At 39.9% G+C, this 19955-nt stretch overlaps 1 protein-coding gene and 1 long non-coding RNA gene across 2 annotated transcripts in view; one reads left to right on the top strand and one right to left on the bottom strand.

Moving 5' to 3' along the window:
• Positions 1-386: 386 nt before the first annotated feature.
• On the bottom strand, positions 387-7204 carry LOC309451435. The gene is made up of 3 exons (XR_014186253.1): positions 7157-7204; positions 6357-6428; positions 387-417 (listed from the first exon to the last, which is right to left on the bottom strand). It is a non-coding gene; the product is annotated as an uncharacterized lncRNA (long non-coding RNA).
• Positions 7205-9136: 1932 nt separating this feature from the next.
• PTBP3 (polypyrimidine tract binding protein 3) overlaps positions 9137-19955 on the top strand; it is a 39625-nt gene continuing 28806 nt past the window's right edge. Inside the window, exons 1-2 of the mRNA XM_082074706.1 lie at positions 9137-9181; positions 11651-11736. The gene's annotated coding sequence lies outside the window, so the exon portion shown is untranslated. The remainder of the gene's footprint in view (positions 9182-11650; positions 11737-19955) is intronic.

Below are 19955 nucleotides of genomic sequence, written 5' to 3' on the forward strand. Positions count from 1 at the left end.
TGCAACTATTCTGAAACCAAATCCTGTGGAGCTGGGAATAGTAATTTGTAAAGTATAATGTGGGAGTGAACTCTAAAATCACACTGGAGCATCCTAAAGGACAACTAATGAATGAAAGATGTGTAAAAGAAAGAAGTCATAAACAAAATGCTATGCAAGATTAATCAAAGCCTGTACGGTGACAACACAGATAAAAGAATCTTGTATTAAGAAAAGTGAAAGTGGTGGTTACCTACCAAAACCAGATTCTTTAAATATTTGGAAGGAAAAAAGGAACATTATTTAGTATGCTAGAACTGTAAAATAAAGATGTGTTTCAACTTACTAGAGAGATGTACTGATGGGAAATTGGGTCCATTAATGAAACTTGCTATCATAAACTCAACTATAACACTGGAAGAATGTCAAGGAAATTTTCTGTGGAGAAAAAAGTTGTTGTGTGATGATGACATTCCACTAGGACTGTTATCAGCTAACTGGCCAGCTTGGAAGTTCTGCCGTTTCCCTGGCACTTTCAAATATGCAATAAATAAATCAATGAATAAACAAATAAATGAAATTTACCAATAGAGCATACTGTTCTGTCAAGCTGTAACAGAAGGGATCCTGGGGGTGCTAACAAATCTATTATATATGTGTTATGTCAAGTAGTAACAGGAAGGGACCTGAAGGAGGTAATAAATCTATAATACCCATACAGTGCTGTTGCCACATTGAAGTACAAAGGCTTGTCTATGGAAAAGATATGACCATTTCTGCATTACTAGGCACAACAGTGGCCCCAGTTGAAGAAAACTGAGAAAACTTAGATGCCATGACTTTGAGAAAAAGAGTACTCAGAGAGGGCAGCTCTCTGAACATTGAATGATAAATCTTCAAGCAATTCGTTTGTAATTTTATTGAACTGAATAGAAGCTGTACGAGAAACACAGGTCACAGAATGTCAAGATGTAGGTACAACAAATTACTCTCTGTCCTGAAAAGTGGATTGTTAAAATGGGCAAAACAGAAAAAACAGCAACAAAAAACCCCCAACATGTTTCTCTTCAGTCAACAACCAAATCAACTAAGAATCCCTAGGCCACATGATCTCCAATGTTCAGAGTTTCATTAGTATTACCAGAATTATTAAACCATCAAGATATTCTTGTTAGTTACATCGTAACAGTAAATACTGTTCAAATACAAAGCAAATCACAAAGTCAAACCACTTCCATCTGGAGAAAAAATGGACTACATGGGTCAGAGTATTTCAGTGTTATCCAGAGGGCTTGAGCAGAAGATTTTGAATGAAAGATGCTCACATGACTCTATATCCCACTAGGAAAAAAGAAGTAGAAATATTTCTTCATCCAAAGTCAATGTCTGCTCTTCCATCAGACATTCTGCTCAAAGGAAGCTCTGACTATGAGCTTTCTTACAAACAGCGATTCATTACTTCTTAACCTTTCTGCTGGCTTCTCTTCATCTTGATATCCCATTTTCTTTCTGGCACTGACCTACACAAGCCAACAGGAAAGCCCACACTCAGTAAGTCCTTGTGAGGAACCCAGGTGACAAAGAGGCCTTGGTGGCCCTGACAAGCCTCCCCTAGAGGCTTCACCTAAGTCCTCTGACTGGGGTCTCCATTTAACGTCATGCCTGGGCCTTCAGTCGCTGCCTGAGCTACATCTTGAGTACACTTGCCCCTAGCTCTGTATCTGAATTGGCATTTGTGTTTCCTAGATTCAGCCTGGACCTAGCATGTTACCTCCTTTTTGCCTGATGTTCACCAAACTACCAACAGGACCTGCTGCCGTCACCACCCTGCTCTGCTCATCACCACCAGCCTCTGGTGCCATGGGGCTGTGTCCTGCTGCTGAGGTCACCATCCAGGCCGCCCTATGGCCGCTCTCCTCTCATCCTCCTGCGGTGAGCAGCTGCTACCTGACCATCCCATGGGAAAATTAGGCTTGGCTTCCTAGGAGAGTCACACTTGTCCTCACAACCTGAGCAGTAGCTTCTGCCTCTGGAAGCCCTCCTTCATATAAGCCCTTGCATGTTTCTCCCTTCTGCCACATCCAGTGACTTTCAGTAGGTTTGTAAACAGTGGCAGTGAGTAACTCACTTCAGCATGATAAAAATGCAATGAGAAAAAATGGAAAATATCCACCGACCACTTCCAAGTATGTATGATGAATTACATTAAGAACATGCCACAATTTTACATGCATCCCCCCAACAGCTACCATATTACCAATATATTACACACACACCCAAGCTTCATATGAACTGGATCCTGGAAGAAAGGCAATGAAAAGGATTAAGAATTAGATCTTTCCTGCCATATTCCTAGCCATTTTTTTCCTTGCAGGATAAAGAGTGTCTTAGAACAGTCAAACACAACAGGAAGTGTTTCGTATTGTCTTATCAGCAGTGAAAAATGGTTACCTAGGGAGGTGAAACAGTGAGTCCTGCACTTACTCTGTGCCTGTCTTTTGTCTCCTCACCCCCTGCTCTGTGATTCAAATGGCCACCTCTGAGCCAGATGTAGGGTGACAATCTGAGTTTCCTCTAACTGTCAGATGCCCAATATTTACTTTAAAAATATAAATTTTTTTACCTCCCTGGGGAGTTGTATGTTCACAGTTTTACACATCCTGGCAGTTCTATTTACATGTACAAATGCTGATTTTAGAGTATAATTTTACAGCCCAAGTTTACTAGATCTTGCTTCAAAGTTTACTTTAAGTTCTGGTAACAAATTATACTTTCGTAACAACAGACACAAATAAAATTTCTTTCCATTTCTGCCATTCCTAAATATCACACACCATTCCCTAACACTCTTTACATCCAAACTCTGCCAAAGCCTTTTACTCTCCTCACCTGCCCTTTTGCCACATTCTGTGACTTGGATCTCTGCCATGTATGGATAGATCTTCCCATCCCTAAACTAAATTAGTGCAATGCACTCCACTTAGGGCTGTTGTTAAGACATTAGCTGCCTTGTTTCCATCACTCATTATTCAGTTAGTTCATTCTCTTAGCAATGAAGACAGATGTTAACTTGTTGCCATTTGTCAACAAATGCTGTTTAGGTTTACTGTGGTCTTAGAATAATTTTGCATTGAATTTGAGAGACAAAACATAACCTTGAATGGTAGTCAAGTCCTAACTACAAGTACATTTTCCCCATGTGAGGATATTTCAAACTTCATAGTGAAGCAGCTGTAACTAAATTCCTTAGCAGTAACCTAGTGTGTGACTATTGCAATAGCACATGTGTTTTAACACATGCTCACCCCAGCTGAACAGAAATTCATCAAGTTTGTCTCTCAGGGAGAAAAAAAATAGCTGCTTTTGAACTGTGGCCACAGAGTGATTTAAGTCTAATTAAATTTAGCTTTTTTTATAAACACAGCTTTTAGTAATCTAGCAAAACAATATATCATTTTTCTCCACTGACAGTAAAACTCTGCTAAGATTCTACACCAAGTTTCCACAATGCATCAGGCTCCTTGTGGATGACACAGACTGGTAAATCACGACATCTAAATTGTCACCCTGAGTGGTTCACCCAAAGGAGTTGTTTCATTCAGAGGAAGCATCTTGTTCAGTTTCTCTCCATACAATACCAGTAGAGTCAAAGATGCAACTTGTCCTGCTGAGCCATGGTGCAGTGGGCAGTCTAGAGAAGAGACCATAAGCCCACCTGGAGCTGCCCGCATCCCACTGCATGTGTGCCAGATAAGGGTTGGCCCGTGGAAGTCCACGGCTCCTCTCTCCAGACATCTGCTCTGCCTCACTGCTGGAAATCACTATCCCCACTTTGGCCAACCCACCCAAACCCAGCGAGAAGGTGGAAGAGGAGGATGCTTCTTTTAATCCAGTTTGTGGAATGACCTTACCAGTAGTTGGGTCGGAACAGCTCAGGAGCTGGCAAGTTGAAGTGAATTGTTGAGTTTCATTAGAAATGGTATTTCTTGAGCTACAGTTGATAGCGAAGGCCTTGTGTTGTCAAGTAAGAGCAAAGCTAAATGTCCTACTCAAAGAAGTTCCTTCTGGAAGTTGCATTGTACTGTATTCCCAGAAACACAGCACCTGACTATGTACGTATAACATTTTACACAGAACTGAGATGTTTTAATACAATTACATGAAAAACAACAATGTATCAAAGTATCCTGAGTAAACAGGAGCTAAATAAAATGGAGAACAGGATACTTTCCCATTAAATAAAACGCAGTTCAGAAGACATTTTAGCTGACAACCACTTATTAATGTAAAAAAAAAAAAAAATCTTAAAAGCATATGGTAATGAGTTTGTTCCAAAGAATTGGCACTCATGCAGCAATTACTTGATATACCTGGAAGGCAAAAATAAGAAGCAAACGCAACAAGGATGTCTAAACTACTGATTTACTATGATGACTGTACAATTTAATTTAGGAAAAAATTATGAAAGCTGACAATTTGCAGTAATTATATGTATTGTTTAAAAGGATTTAACAGTAGATGTTTCAAAAAAGATGGGAAGTCATATTTTTTTACATGTTAACCTGGCAAGAAAACAGCAAAGGTGGTACTAAATTACTCACTGAAAAGATCAAACATATTCTTTCTCAGACAAGTTCATCTCCCTGAGGTGCATAATAAGTACAATTTCTGTCTTACGGATGTGTAAACTAAACCACAGAACTGCAGGTAGTAATGCCAGATGAGACCCAGTGAAGAAAGATAGAGGTCTGGAACCAATGGTTCTGTGTCTCTTTTGTTACACAGAATTTCACATTCCTGGTTACAGCACATGAGAACACTATGATCTGAAGATTACAGACTGATTTTGTGTCAAGAATTAAAAACTGACCTAATCAGAAAAGAGAAAGTGTCTCAACATTGAGAATCTATAAAACTTTTTCCTCTGTGATAAACAGACCAACTAAATTCCAAAATGGATTTGTGCAAGTAGTTTGACAGAACAAAATTACAAAACAGAAAAACAGGCTTTTTTTTAATAGTGTAAGAAAGGACTAGTAATACAGACAATAGAAATATCTGTAAGATATACATGAGAAAAAAAATGGTGGGTGTTAGTTTCTTCAAACCTGACATGAATAGCCCCAAAGACAAGTCATTTTCAATAAAATGCTGTGTTGCTGAAAACAGATAAACATAGTTTATTTAGAACAGATCACGGTGACTGATTTGTGTCTGTCTAATCATATTTGTATGCTGAGTAGGCTAATTATTGTGCACCCAAGCCCTGATGCTATAATTGGATCTGTGCATTCAGACAGCTGTTCTTGCTTGAAGTTCTACTTAATTAAATTACACCCTATACGTCTTTAAAGTAAATAAGACCATCATTTATGTGTCCTTCTAAAAGAAGCAGCTGAAACACAACACATCCATTCAACACACTCATTCACACCTAGTTCATAGCACAACTTCACCAGCTTCCCAAAAGCTGCAAGAAACAAGAATCTGACAAAGATCAGGAAGAATACAATTTAAAGAAACTGGGAAAAGAAAAAAAGAAACTGACACAACCAACCAAGATTGGGAAAGCAAACAAAAAAAACAATTAGTAAAATAAGTGGAGCGATTAAAAAAAAATCACTAAAAACATCACAGGAAAAGTAGGAATATAACTCTCAATGACAAGTTTGATTCCTAGAAGTGCTTTCCCTCACATTATCTTTATCTCTCTCTCCCTCACTCACTCCTACCTCCTCAGGAAGGGAATGTTTGATTTTTTTTTTTTTCTTTCTTTTGTTCACTGCACTTGTTAACAACCAGCTGGCAGGCCCCATCAGAAAGGATTTATTTTCTTTTTATATCATACCAGTTTATCAGAATTTGAGAATTGCAGTTGGAAATTAATTTAAAAGCATTCTTCAATGGCACAATGGTCTAGATGAATGGTGAAACACACGTATTTCTATTATTATATTATACAGACCAATTACAGGAGAACCCTCATAGTATTTTTAAATTACACTGTATATTTAACTTGTAAGAAGAAACATGTGTGCCAAGGGTGCAGCTATAAGGGATTTTTCACAAACTGACCTCTAAAGAAAAGATCTTTCAAAAGATTCAAAAAGTAATAAGTTTATATTTACATAAATATAGATGTAATTACTAACATATATAATATATCTTATAATACATTGAAAATACTGAATATATTAGTATATTCTCATATGTGTGTATATTCTAATATTAGAATATGTGTATTAGCTTATATATTAGAATACTGATTCTTTTTATAGATGTATTATCACCTCCTTTTCCAATAATAACTGATTCAATATCACCATTTTGAGTCTGTTGTTATGACCAAAATTCATTTTTTTCAAATGAATACTCACCAAGGTGCCTCAGCTGACAGTATACTGGGTGGGGTTTTTTGATCATTGTGATTTGTCTCGCTCCTTTATTTCCTGGGGGAACAGAAAAGCAAACTTTCAAGCACTTTGATATACTTAATAAAATCTACTGTTTTCAAGAAGTTACTCTTGAAAATCGGCCAATTAAACAACACATTCATAACCTAATTTCTTTTGCAGGTGATCATAACCTTTAAACCAAAACCTGGTCTAAGGTGGAAATGATATGAAACCACAGCTTTCTCAGAGTTTCCACTCTAGATTGCAACTTTTTCCAGGTTAGAGAATTCAGGATGAGTTTAAAGGACATATGAGGTTGTGCTATCGAACCACAAAAATTTTGAGGCACACAGGGGAAAGGAAGTGTCGCCCTGTACAAGATGCTTGCCTCCTGCCCTAACACTCCCAAACTAGAAACATAGCATACAGACACGCTTTTTTGATCTGCATTAGGGGACCAACCTTGTTGACAAATTACCTAGGTTTTTTTTTAAAGTTTTTTTTTTAAGGTCAGGTTAATTCCCCAATACAGCATATGGCTGGACACACTGGCAGCTGTGATAGCAAAGATGGACTAGTATCCTACCGTGTCTGGGAAAAAAAAAAAAAAAAAAGGAGAAAAGGGATGAGAGACAGCAGTGTCTTGCCACTGTAGATTTCATAACATTCAGCTGAGAAAGTTTCATTCTGTTTTTAGGTAACAGGACTCTCAACCTACAGTCTTTAATCAAACCCAGTCCCCCATTTTGGTGTGTATGTTCCACAAAGTCCAAAGCACTCACATTATGAGGTGATGCAGGCAGGAATAGTCAAGTACTTGGAGAACTTGCTACCTACCCACTGCTTCTCCAGTCATTCCACTTGCTCTTCCTACAGCAGGACTCAAAAGATGTCCTTTCACATTCAAACCAAATACCCTCCGGCAGGTGACAGGACACAGCTGATAGGTACCATCTATCAAGAAGTGTTTCCAGTTCACTTGTCAAATATATGTTCTCATTACCTGAGAGAGGATTGGGAACTGTAATAACCAAAAGTCTGGGTGCCAGGCTAAGTCTTGCATCAAGTGAACTCCAGAAGACACAAATATAGATCAAATCACATTGTTTCCTGTAAAGGATGGTGTCAGATACTGTGATTGTGTTAGGCACTGAATAAATAAAAATGCAAGCCTTTTCCCACTTTGTGCCAAAGTATTCACATTATAATGGCACCAACCTGCAAACAGTTTCTGAAAGCATATGTGTCTGTCCCTCTTCTAATATTGTCTTCACTACCTTTCAGCTTCTACTATCAGATGATTTTGTGCATCAGTCAAATAAGCAACTACCACACTTAAAATGAAGACACCTCTTGTAAACATTAATCCTTCCTGTTCCAGGCAGGGCTTAAGTGGAGAGACCAGTGAGGCCTCTCTCTGTCCACTGTCCCCCTCTAACCACACATACACAATTCTCACCATTATCACACTTGTAACTTCCACATCATGTGAAGCACTGACATCTCACATAGCATTTTCAACCCACTTGCACTGAATCTGCCTCTTCTCCCATGTTCTTAGTTGACTCCTGTTAAGAGTGATAAGAGAAATCTCCACACAGACACAATACAAAAAGAGCTTTGTCTCAAACACTGTGACGGGTCTCTCTTTCTCACTGAAGTCTATCAGCGTCATAGGACTTTGATAACGCCAAGAATCGCCTTGTGACTTTCACCCATTTGATTGAGGCTACACACTTCTTTTAACGCCGTATCTCAGAAGAGGAATTAGTTCAGGGAAGTGCTTGAAGCCTGCGCGACACGGGACATCAACTAGAGGAACACATTTGCTTTCATTCTTGTGACGCACAGACGCTGCATCTGGTGTCTGCGCAGAACCTCCCGCCCCTTGGGCTCCCACCTGTAGGAATGAGGGTGCAGGAGCAAGCTATGTGACCCCGCACGAAGCCACCTCAGACACATGTACGCAACGAGACAGGGCCCTGGTGACTCAGGAGTTCCCCACCCTGCCCGCCCAGGCCTCACGCTCGCTTTCCTGTGCCTCTGCTCACTCTCCTGACAGTGGCTCAGTGAATTTATAACCCACATAACCTGATCTGGCAGGAAGGACAGTTAGCCGCCTTTAGAACAAGCAACAGCCATCTCTGAAGCTGGAGAACGTGTACCCAATACCACCAGGCAGGAGCCACCAGCACTGAGCTGGGGGCTGGCCCACTGCAAATCCCGCAGACCCTGGGCCTCCAGCGAACTGCCCGCTCTCCCCGCGCTCCCTCAGACCCCTGCGGGGCCAGGACCCACAAGGTAGGAAGGCACCTGAGGGACGGCGGGGCTTGAGGGAACCGCAGGGACGCGAACTCGTAAACTCCGCCGCGCCCACCGGCTGCGGCCGCCACCCCGCAGTGCGCCTGCGCCACGGCCGGCGGAGGGGAGGAGCCGGGCGGGCGGGGCGGGGGCGGGGGCTCCGCCCGCGGGCACTCCCTGTCACCTGCTGCCTGTCACCCGCACCCCGCGCCCCTGTCCCCGCTCCCGCCCGCGGGCTCTCCCTGTCACCCGCACCCCGCGCCAGTGTCCCTGCTCCCGCCCGCCACTCCCCCGGGCTGGGCCACGGGTGGGTCAGTGCCTGCCGCCGTGCCCCGGGGCCGCGCTGATGCCGGCGTTCCCCTGAGGATTCACCTGGCACCGCCTGGGGCGGGGCCTCTGGGGCGGTGTCGGCCCGGCGCCCTCCTCCTGGGAGCAGCGGGCTGCCGCGCTGGGGGCGGGGAGAGGCGGCCGGGGGTGCCTCCGCCTCCGGCGGAGCCAGGTGAAAGGTGGGTGTCGGGGAGGGGCTGGGACATCGCCTCCAGCTGCTCCACCAGGTACTGGTGGAAGGAGAAAAGCAGCAGCTGCCGCCGGCTTGGAGCTGAGGGACACGGCGCCTTTGCGAGGAACTCTGTGGTATCTGAGCCGTGCGCGTTTTGGTTTTTTTCCCCCCTTCTCCCCAGCAGGGTTAGGGGCGTGTTTTTAGGACGCCGCTGCTGCCGGCTGGCGCTTCTCCGGCCGCGGGGGCAGCCGCCCGGCGCTGAGGCGGGTCTGGCTGGCGGCCGCGGTCGGGGGCGCCGGGCGCTGCTCCGCGGGGTCGGGCCGGCCCCGCCGCGGCCCTGGGGGTGAGCGGGCACCCCCCTCGGGTGTGCTTCTCGGCGGGTGTTTCATCTCCTTACAGAGCTGCCCGTTTTAGAAAAAGCCCTTTTGCGCGCTGCTTTCTTAACGGCGAGCGAGAGTCGTGATGGGTTTTCAGGGGTAGCGGTTTGGTGTGGTGACTCTTGCGCCCGCGGCCCGGCGGGCGTTGTGGCGGAAGGAGCGCGGCGGTGCTGCCGCGTCCCGTGCCGCTGGGGCCTGATAGAGGAGCACATGTGGAAGTGAACCGATTGGCATTTATGCAGCAAGTTCTAAATGCATTTGTATAGGCTGCGCTGAAGGCCTTAAGTACGTGGGAAGTTGTTACAGTGATGAAGTTAATACAGCATGTCGTCCTCAGAAGATCAAACTTGCGAGAAATAATGTTAAGTGTTGTGCTCCCATTGCTGGGTAGCGTGATGTACACCTAACTTCTGTCGTATGTCTTGATAAATTTTCTTAACTTGAAACTAAGTAATAAAGCCGAGTTCATTATGTGTACTGACAACTTCCCCGCTACTTTTTAAATGCAGCTGTGCTTTACCTCTCCGTGTTTCAAAATCAAAGCCTGAGGCCTAAAGGCAGTGCTTCTAACTTAATGCAAAGACATAGGTATTATTAGCTTAACGTGTATTGTAAAACTTAAGCTGTTCTTGAAAGCTAGGAATTCTGAAACAGAAGTTAGGAAGTCTGTTTTTGTTTTGTTTTTTTTATTTTGGTTTCTCTTTCTTCCTCTGACTCAGAGCAGTGCAGCTGAAACTTCTCTGACATCCTTTAACACTTGCAGTGGAAGCCTTGGTGGGGGGGCAGATTGACAGGAACACTCTTGTATAAATGCTGATTAATCAAAAAGTAAATAGTGGTAGGAAATACCTTCCTGGAGAACTTCATTCAAACACAGAACATATATTTAGTGAGGGTAAGAACATATAAACACAGGGAAACCATATTTATTTGGATCAGGAAGATTCTCCAGAAAGCTGTGAAAATTTCACTGTTTTGTGGCAAAGAAATTGACTCTTTATTCAAGATTATTGCATTTGGAGGAAAATGTGATTCAAGTTAAACTGATTACATTGAAATAAATTAGTAATGGTATGAACTCTATTTTTTTTTCTTGTTGTTGACTATCAAAGGTGGCCCAGATACGTATGTGGATGTGTATTTTTCTTTAACTGAGCTTAGTGACTTCCATGTGGGTTAGTAAGAGGAAAAAATCAGAAACAACAGTAAACAAAGCAGCTGAATATATATTTGCATGTTAAATTCAGCCACTCCAGTATCAGGTTAATTCTTTGAGTTTAACAAGGCTTCTGACTTCTGGAAAATCATGTTCAAGCTTTTAAAGAAACATCAACTACTTGTACGTTATTATCCTCAGGTTTCTGTCTCAGAAGCCCTTTTTGGACTTATATTTTACATAGAGCAGAGTGACACAGCTTACTTTTTCCTGTAGTTCCTTCATCAATAGCTGTTTCTAACCCACTTTGAGTTATATGCCTTTGAAAAATAGCTAACACGGGCCTAGTGTGATTGAAGTTATCCATTCTTATGAGCTTGCTGTTCACCAAATAAACTTGTGTGCTATTAATATCTAATATAATCAGAAATGGGAATCATCTGTCACAATCAGAAACATTGAAATAGAAAAATATAACTCAATCTCATAGTTTCCTTACCATTTATCAAATAACTATTCATGTGATTTGTGCTATGGTCAAGAACACTTACCTGCTTAGCTACCCTATGGTGGGAGATAAACGGTTAAGTATGCTGGGTCCTACCAGGGAGTATTTATTAAGTTTTCTTCTAAACTAACCCTGTGCTAGCTGAAGCACCTCTGCAGGTATCAAATGATAAGCAGAAATGTGTTTAGGTAGACTTTCTTTTAGAGGATATCTGGATTTAACTTAATATTATGTAATAAAATAAGGCCTACAGCTGCTATTTCAAGGTATGGTACTTATTTTCTTTTGCACTGATTAACTGTTGCATGGAATTGCACTCTTGCTTTCAGTTTTTCTGCTTTTGACAATTACATATAATTCGTACTTTTAATTTCATTTTATGCTGAATAATCTTCATGGAAGACTACATTTATGACACTTTTTTCCTCATTTCAGAGTGTGAAAATAGAGCCTGTCTTGTCTGTGGATGTGACTTCTACACTGAAGCAAAAGGCAGCATTTTCGAGTCTGTTGCAGAGCAGGTAGGTACAACAGAAAAAGTATTTTTTTCTGTTCCTGTTGATACCACTCTTTCCTGCTCTTGCTGTTTCCCTATTAGCTAAAGTTGCTCAAACTCAAGACTGTTGCTGACAGTGCAGCACCATTCTTGGCAGCACATTTCTGCACTTCCCTCGTGGTGTAGCGATTACTGTGTGTGAACGGCATAGTAAATCACTGTGGTACCACGCTGCCTTGCAGTTTTTAGTCACTGCCCAGGGAGACATGAAAACACAAGGGTGGGGAATGACATGACTGCCTCTGCTTTCTGCAGCCTTGGACCAGCCTAAACTGACCAGGAAACCTCACCCTAAATTTCCTGTGAAACCCAATGGAATGAATGCTTAAATGATTCAATAATCTAACCATTAGCTTTGCAATTGACTTAATCACACTGTACTACAAGTATTTAACTCGCCACTCTCATTCATTAAAAGACATGGTGTATTACAAGTGGCATTTACAGTCAAGGAGAAGATACATAATTCTTTCTACTGAATACCAGAAGCAAAGGAATTAGGAAAAAAAAAAGAGGTTTTCATACTTACACTCTGTGCAAGTGTGCATATTTTATACAAGTGCACAAGTGTATGGTGGGGTCAATACTGTCTACTAAGATCTTACCGTTTAAACAAAACATTACTATCTATTGGGAGGTAGGTTGCATTCATCATAGGAAAAAGGATGATCAAAAAACAGTTTGGATATAGGCAGATATAAATCTTGCCATGTCTTCTGGACTGAGATCAGACCTCGTGAAGAAATCAGGGACTGGCAACCCTTTTTCTTTAGGTGGCGTGGTGGCTACATGCACAGTAGCACAGGGGAGGACATGATCTTCTAATGAAGATCTGCCACTGCAGATCTGCTGTTCTGCTAACACAGGCATCACTTCTTGATTAAAAAAAATAAATTAGTGCCTATAATTCTGTGCAGTTCTAGATTTTTTTTTTTTTTTCCCCAGATTAAAAGCAGCTATCTGTTGCTTCAGAAGCTTGTCTTAATTGTTTTGAGTCTGGAAGTGTTACATAAGTCTGTTGCTGAAGAAGACTATGTTTATATATAATTTCCTTTTTTTCTGTACAACCCTGCTTTACACACTAATATGTGATTTTCAATGTATTGAAATAGAACTTGTGTATGTACCATGGCTCTGTTTTCTAAAATATTTTAAAAAAATGTATGGAAGTATAATTAAGTGCTTTTACAATGTAAAAGTAACTTGAAAATAACTCTCAATTGCTAAGTCCTATCTGCAGGATCCCATAACATACTTTCTATAGGGAAATTGGTTTGCTAATAGCACTGCTAATGGCAATTTTTGTCTTACCATCATGTAATATAAGTCTCAAGTGTGTGTGTGTATTTATATGTATATACACTAACAGGACTTATATGTAAATTCAGAGATCATTCACTCTGTGCTGTGTTCACCTGTTGCCCCTACTCTCTGCTGCCTGTTTTTGCTGTGTAATAGCTGCTCTTTGTAGGGCTGAGAACTGGACAGTAATACCATAAATACTTTCTTTGTAGAAGTGGCAAGGAACAAGATTAGAATTAATTGGAAAATTTTTATTTTTTAACTTTACTTTGGAGCCATAGAGTTCATCTGTTTTGTGTACAAAATAGATGTTTTTTTAGTGCATGCTTGTTGACAAGTGTAGCCTAGTGTGTTGTGAACAACGTTCCCTTGGTGGAACTCTTTATCATGGTACTAGTTGCTATTTCAGCACATACCTTAAAAGATAGGGAGAAGGACACATAACAAGAAAAAAACCACAACAAAACAGGTCTCAGCAGGATCAAGTTCTCAAAACATACAACCCAAAGCTTAGATTAAAACTGTATTCTAGACTAATCAATGTTAATAACTTGATATTTAACTGAAGCAATTTAACTTAAAACTGTGAACCACCCAAAGGTGGTAACTCATTTAGTTACCAGTATTTTATAAAACATAGAGGATATTAACAGGGTGCATAGATTTAAATATTAGTAAAATTCAGAAGCTGTATTTGCTTCATAGGTTTTCCTCTCAGAATCACGTTTTTCAGAATCACGTTTCTCCTATAATTGGTTGTATTTTTGTAACCAAAGGGTAGTGTTAAAACTAAAGAAGTCGTGCTTAACAGTAAAATGATTTTAATGTTACTGTTAAAACACTTCACAGTATACTTTGATCAGGGAAAATGATTATTTCATCAACTAACTTATGTATTCCATTGAGAGTCAGAAAAAATGAAGACTGTTAGAGGATGTATTGTGACGTGAAACTGAATGGAGGAGTTAATTTTGTGTGACAGGTGATATTTAGGAGAGGGAAAAAGAGGGAAGAGGAGCTTGGACCTACATACTGAAAAGATGGAACATTCATTTAAACAAAAGATGTAGGCTCTCTGGGTACAGGGGAAAATGTAAGCAGGGTGTGACTCTGTTTTTCCTGCATACAATACTACTCTCCCCCAAAATATTTAGTAATTTAAAATTTAGCTTGTGAATAGATGTATTATACTCTATTGTTGATCTTGATGCAGATCTTTCATCTGTTAGGACAAGAGCATATTCAAGTAATACTTAATTTATGTGATGCCCATCATCACACAGACTTTTATTATTTTCCAGCCACTTAAAGTCTGCAATTCTTAGAGCTTTTAGTGTTAGAGTTATGTCTGAGAACATGAATTTTCTTTTTAAAAAGAAAAAAAAATTCTGGCTCTTGTTGTTGTGGAGAAAAGCTTTAAATGTGAAGCTGAAAATTACATACTCAAAAGGCAAACAATCAAAAATGTGTCTTTAGTGTATCAAGGTTGAGAATGGGTAGTTTGGTGTTTTGTTTGGGGGTTATTTTGTGTGTTCGTTTTTTTAAGACAATTTGTAAGGCTGTGCAAATTTTTAAGTCAGAAAAAGTAATTTCATGCTTTTAAACTGAATGATCAGCTAAGAGAAAAATCATTTTGGTAGCTTCCTATGAATCCATGGTAGGCTTTGGGTGCATGGGAAGCAAGACCTTTTTTCCTCAAATACTGTGTTCTTAAACTGTGTATGTTTCATCCTGTGGAACAACAGAAATCAAAGTAACAAAAGTATATACCTTTCATGCTGCAAGATAGAGTTGCTGATAAACACTGTATCCTGCAATGCTGTTTGTGCATTTTTCTGTTTTCAGAAGGAATTAGAGTTAAAAATGAAGGGTAAAAAGGGTGTGTTTCATATAGAAATTTTGCAGAAATTTTGTTGATTGCTATTGTGATCTTGGTTATCGTTTTCTTTTTTCTCCATGCTGTGCATTGTAAAACTGTTTCCTTTGCAAGAGAGAAAAAAATCCACAGATGATCACATTTTTACTTTTATTATGTTTTTCTTACTTCCTTTAAAATATTTACCATTACCTTTGCAATAATTTGCTAACATCTTCCATTTTCTCCCTTCATTTTTTTCATACAGTGTTCCAGATATTTTAGCAGTCTATTTAAAGGTAGTGTTATAGCCTTTCATATACACTTATTATTTTGTTCTTGTTTTGCTGATACCGTATTGATAGTCACAAGTCTTTTGCTGTTGTTCTGTTTATTTTAGCTGTATTTCTTTCTGAATTTTAACCTTTAAGTGATAAACCAGGTTGTCCAGTAATATTTGGCATATATTTAATTGGCTGTTCATATTAGGGAGAAGGGAAGAATAAAATTCTTTGAATGGGGAGAAAGTGGAGAAGGAATGCTCACGTCATATTTCGGGCATTGGTCTAAAGTTCTTTCAGAATTTTCATTTTTACTTTTTCTGTTATTGTAGTTGGTGAGTACCATTAATAATAGAAAAAAATGTTCGGTTAAGTATAACCTGAATTCTTTACATAACAAGTACCTGGGTTTCTGGTTTCTGCTACTATAGTGAGCTATAAACATGAGTATTAGGTGGTGATAGTAAAACTGCATGCAAAATGTTGGAAGTACTTAAAATATGACTTCAGGGCTTTAATTGTCAGAGCTACATATTTTTTCTTCACCACTCCGTATATATATATATATATATATAGTGCTTGTTCTGAGCTTGCTTTTCAGTTGATTTTTTTTTAGTCCAAGTCTGATGATGTTTTATGACTCCCATGTGTTTAATCCCAAAGACAAGGAGCTGGTTTTGTGCCAGAATTTTTAGGGCATTTGTTACACTGTGGCAAGGCAAATATTTAAAATGAGGAGATCATGACCTGCTTTGCCAGGTCGCTATGGATGCAGAGGTTGCTGTTGTGGATGCTTGCTATTATGGATGACCTGAAAGCGTGTAAGAACAGCTGGATTCTTCTTTGCCTCCCTGCACTTTTAAGATGTTTCCCTAGTTTCAAACTGTTAGCAGTTTGTCAGTACAGTTGTGGTTTCTCTGACTTTGTGAATGGATGGGAGTATTGATTAAAGCATGCAAGTTACAATTCTTGATTCTTGTATTAATAAGATGTGACCTTGGATGTACAGTAGAATAGAGTGATTCATTTAGAATTCTTTTTCAACAAAAAATAACACAGAGATGACAGTAAAAGCAGAAAGTCTGGGTCTATACCATGCAGTAGACATGTTATGTGTCTGTGCTAATTGGCATGGTGAGTGGTAAGGTGCTGCTCAACTCCGGTCTCATGGACTTTTCACTGCCTCCCTCCCCTCCGTTCTCTGCCATCTTGCCAGTGGAGGATGAATGCTGCAGCTTGGTAAAGCTTAACTCCTTTTCCATATTCCTGCTGCTGACCTGAAAAATGAACAGGTATAAACTAGAAATGCACTCTGCAATCCACGTAGCTCCTGGATGTGATTTGAACCAATGCAGTTAGCATTTACATAGTTTTTAAAAATACATTTTTAGAATTTGGATTTCTTCATTTTAAACAGCTCCATCAGTCTTAAAAAACAGTCTGTAGTGATAAAAAGATAAATAGCTGTTTAAAGGAAGACAGCAGGACAAGTGTGTATGTATGTAGTCGATTGTATTATTAATTTTTTTCTGGCCGTTTGTCACAGAGGCACCCCAAAGTTAGTTTAGATGGACAACAGGGTCCAAACCAAACTTTTATTCGGTAAAGAAAGTGCAGCAGATTAACTGGTGGAAGACAGGGTTTTAGCTCTCCAATAGTGACATAAATACAGGTTCGAGTATCAGTCAAGGTAATTATTAAAGGTGCAGCAAATAATAACAATGGAGATCCACGGTGTGCATACACATGGCTCACCAAAAACAATGCAGAGCTGTCCCTGATTCCGGGGAAAGTATACACTTGCCTGAATCTGGCAAGAAATTATTAAGAGGCCTTCTACTCCACTGGTTACTCAACACTATAAATTTGAACTGTTTTGAAAGCAACATCCAAAATCAAATTATGCTTTCCAAGCAATTGGTTTCTAATTCCTGCTCAATAATTTTGGGCTATCTTGGAGTCTGTATGGTATTTCCTACTTCAGTAGAGCATCTGCTATTAGGAGCTGTATATTCAAGTTATTTTTCTGTCATAGAAATTTCGTATTTAAGAAATTGTTCTATCACAATTAGGAAAGGTGATGTAGTTTACACGATGCGATATACTGCTGCAGATTCACTAATAGTTTGTTGTTCTAAAAAGAACCCTATATTTTTTAATTAATGAAATCAACCAGCCTAAAACTTGATTAATCAGGGAGATTCACGAACTGATAACAGAAGTAGTAGAGTGGGCTGTAATGCTAACAGAGACACTGATCATTCAAGCCTACTGAGGAGCAGCCATCTCTGCTAAAACAACATGCTTCCAGGATGACAGACGATTAGCTTGTTGATACGATGTGTTTGGGAGGGGTCTTCAGTGGAGGAGAGGAGGCTTGCTTGTTTGTGATCACTGCCTGTAATTTCCTTTTATTTCAGCTTACTGAAATGGCAGTTTTTTCTTTGTAGGATCAGTTTATTTGTTTTAAATACAAATGTATGACTTGGAAATTTCCCCTAGTTTATCTACACTTTCTTTGCAGTCATTATTTTAGCATCGGTAGCCTTGTACTTCACATCAAATCCTCATTTTAAAAGTAGGAGTTGCATCTCTGTTGCAAACATGGTTTGTGGAAGAAAGAATAAAGGAATATTACAGGTGTTTAGAGAGCTTATTGTAGAAGATAATGGAAATTTTCACTCCTCTCATGACTCTTAGCTTTTTTCTTGTGATTTGATTATGTAGAAGTTAATAAGGTATGCATTAAAACAGTTCATGTACATTTAACAACAATTTTTTGCTGGTATAGCTTGGAATTGTCGTGTTTCAAAGTCTGCCCTTTTTGGAACAGTCAGTCATTTGTTGCTGTGTAGAATCTTGTAGAAAATGTACGAAATTTTAATTTATGTACAAGGAGAAAGGTGCTTTTTCAAATAATTATTTTCCCCTCAGATTGCAACCCCATTCCTTTTGTTGTTGTAGCTATCTCAGGGTAAAGAGCTGTGATCATATTCTTCCTGGTTGTTGACTTGGAAATAAGTCTATAAAGGTGACTAGCTGTATTGGAGGAAAACAAACGATACATATTTCAGATGGAATATAAGTTTCTCTATGACTATCCCATTAATTGAGCTGTTTTGAAGAATTTTTGAGTAGGAAAGGAGAAGGAAAATATTGCAGTTGAAAGCTGGGGGTAGGGGAGTACTTTTGTTTACTTATAGCCTTTTTAAAAATTAAAAGGTTGTTTAAAGGAGTTATTGATTCCAGAACTAATACTGAATAACTACATGCCATAGTTTTGACAAATGGGCATGTTCTAAAGGTGTATTTTTTAGTACCCAACTTACCCTCCTGTTTCCAACTATATGTGACTTACAAAGAATTTAGAAGATGTAGAGTTCTTGGCTTTCAGATGTACTCTTTGATATGAGTGTCCTTTCATACTTGAATTGCAGAGTCATTAATGTATATTACTGTGAAAAATTTGGAAATCATAGAGCAGCTGACGTAATTCCAGGAAAGGCATCTCTTTCTGTAGTCCGAAGTTGTGTAATATGCCTTATTTAGCCAATGAAATTGGCCATGGTAGATAACAGAAGAGTAATTAATTTCATTAACTTATCATTGAGTGCTACACTTTGTAGAGGCCATACTCCACTGGTTACTCAACACTATAAATTTGAACTGTTTTGAAAGCAACATCCAAAATCAAATTATGCTTTCCAAGCAATTAGTTTCTAATTCCTACTCAATAATAAAGGCAAAGAATGAACTTGAACTGGCTGTAAGGTGCTCTACTGCTCTTACCATATCTCTCACCACTTAATCTCCCCAAAATACAAAAATGTTATTGTGAAATAGGAGAGGTGGAAAGACTTATGGTTTAAGAAAAAGCAGTCTTTAGCAAGCTAGGAGGTCGTTAATCTGTTTGGAGTGATAGGATGAGTAATGGAACAGAGGAGGGTGTTTCTACTCTGGGCTGGTAGCCATCCTCACATTGAACAATTCCACTTGCCTGCATTTCCCACAGGTCTGAAAGAAGGAGTATTCACCATTGGTGCAGTCCTGACACTCGAAGAGAACTGTGGTGCTGGTTTGTGAGTGTTGCTTTGTGCAGGAAGAAGTGTTTATCACCGAAAGGTTGGGCAGTCGCGCTTGCTTGTCCTGTTGGCCTCCTCACCTCCACTTGTGAGGCCTCACAGGGACTCGGCATGATCAGACACCTTTGGTTAAGTGACTGTTTCATCTTGGACAGTTGTGCAGTGAAGACTGAAGCCCAGTGGTGGCATACGGGCAGTGTAAGCTCACATCCCTGCTGAAACAAGTGTTTGTCAAGTGCCTATAAACTGCAGGCAAGGAAGGATGCCAAGGTGGCCTTGTAGACAGGATTTGGCTGCTCTGACTGTTTCTGAGCTGGACTTAAACAGTAAACAGTTAAGAAGCAGCCAACCAAAAGCTTGTATACAGAGAGAAACTGGGAGGCCTGGTAAGACTTTCTAGCCTCTGTGGAAAGATTCAGAAAGAATTTTGTAACACACTACCCAGGCTGCACTAACTTGTGTGGACTTGTTCAGTGCTCTGGGCTTTGCCATCCTTTTTACCAGGGCACCCTGTAGCAGATATGTCACAACATTAAATGCTTCATGTTACAAAGCGTTCCAAAACTATGTCTTTCAGATCTATCTGGGAAAGAAGGAGCTTGAACAAATGGGCTTCACGAACTTAAATTCTGTAATTTTTTTGTGGATTCTATATGAATAGAGG

The sequence above is a fragment of the Streptopelia decaocto genome (assembly GCF_964273445.1).
Source record: "Streptopelia decaocto genome assembly, chromosome: Z".
Classification (NCBI taxonomy): domain Eukaryota; kingdom Metazoa; phylum Chordata; class Aves; order Columbiformes; family Columbidae; genus Streptopelia; species Streptopelia decaocto.